Source organism: Neomonachus schauinslandi, chromosome 4 (genome assembly GCF_002201575.2).
Source record: "Neomonachus schauinslandi chromosome 4, ASM220157v2, whole genome shotgun sequence".
In the NCBI taxonomy this organism is placed as follows: domain Eukaryota; kingdom Metazoa; phylum Chordata; class Mammalia; order Carnivora; family Phocidae; genus Neomonachus; species Neomonachus schauinslandi.
In genome coordinates, this window is record NC_058406.1 from 8,583,482 (window position 1) to 8,584,940 (window position 1,459).

A 1,459-nucleotide genomic window follows, 5' to 3' on the forward strand; every position below is an offset into this window, starting at 1 on the left:
CGTCGTCGTGGCTCCGCCCCCTTAGCCCCCGCCGCAGCCGCCGCAGCAGCAGCAGCCTCCGCCGCTTCCTCCTCCTTCTCGGTTGCCCCCGGCCGTCAAACAGGACCGGCCGTCAAGCGCTGCCGGGTCTTTTGCGACACGCGGGAAAGGAGGGGGCGGAGGGAAGAGGCAGGGGTGGGCCAGAGGTAAGGGGGCGGAGCCACGACGACGACGCGGCGGGAGCCGCGGGGGCTGGACGGTCGGATCCCGGGCTGTTAGAGCGAAGTCCCAGGGAGGGCTGGGGTCTGGGGGAGGGGTGGGGGAGTGGAAGTATCCAACTCACTTGTAAAAAAAAATACTGAGCCAGCCAAACCGAACACGTGTTGGGCCCCCTTTGCTACTGATGGATTCAATAGCCCTAAGAGTGGGAAAAAAATAAAAAGGAAACTTTTCTGTAAAAATGACGATCCTCCCTGCAAAAAAATTTAGTATAGATAAGAAAGGAGGAAAGAAAGAAAGAAAAAGAAAGAAAGAAAGAAACAGACAGACCACTGTAAACTAGACTTTTAGGAAATATTTTGTTGACAACTCTTCCAGACCTGTCTGGCTGCATGTACAGTATATGGAGACACGAATCCCACCCAGGACTGTCCATTTCTCTACCATACCAAGTCGTCTTCTTGATGTCACCCTGAGTTTTAACTTATTAAATGACATAAGACACTAAAGTCTCATTATTTGAAAATGCCTTTAAATTGTGAATCATCAATGCAAAAGAGAAATTTTGCTTCGTTTCTGGGGAAAAAATTCAATACCAGCACAGGGGCGGACAATGGGGCGATTGTTTCCATTTTGGTTTCAGGACATTCCAAAACCAGACAGTGCTTCCCAGTTGTTGAAAATTAAACGGTCATTTGAGGCGGCTTCCTGTGGGCTGTGAGCAGACACTGGTATGTTTGCCGGGTTGGGGTGCCAGCATCCTGTGAGAAGGTACCTGTCCAGGTGATCCTACAGTATGCTCACTTTTTTTTTTCCAAGGTTATTATCAAAGCATAAACACAATTTTTTTAATAGCTTATTTATTTTTTTAGTAATCTCTATACCCAACGTGGGGCATAAACTCCCTACCCCGAGATCAAGAGTCACATGCTCTTACCACGGAGCCAGCCAGGCACCCCCATAAATACACTTCTTAACTCCCACCTGGTTCACAAACCCCACAGAATCTGTTCATGGAGGTGCAGGAATCCATGACCTACCGTTAGAAAGACAGGCTCTATCCAACCCCCTTGGGAAGGCAGAAGTCTTTGGGTGGCACAGTGTGGTGAGAACAAAGGACCAGGCTTGATTCTGACTGTGAAATGGGGATGACGAGAGAATCTGCTTCTCATGTTTTTGAGGAATAAATAAGTTAATGCAGGCAAGGAATGTAAGGTGCATGACACATAGTGAACGTTCAGTAAATGTAAACCCACATAAT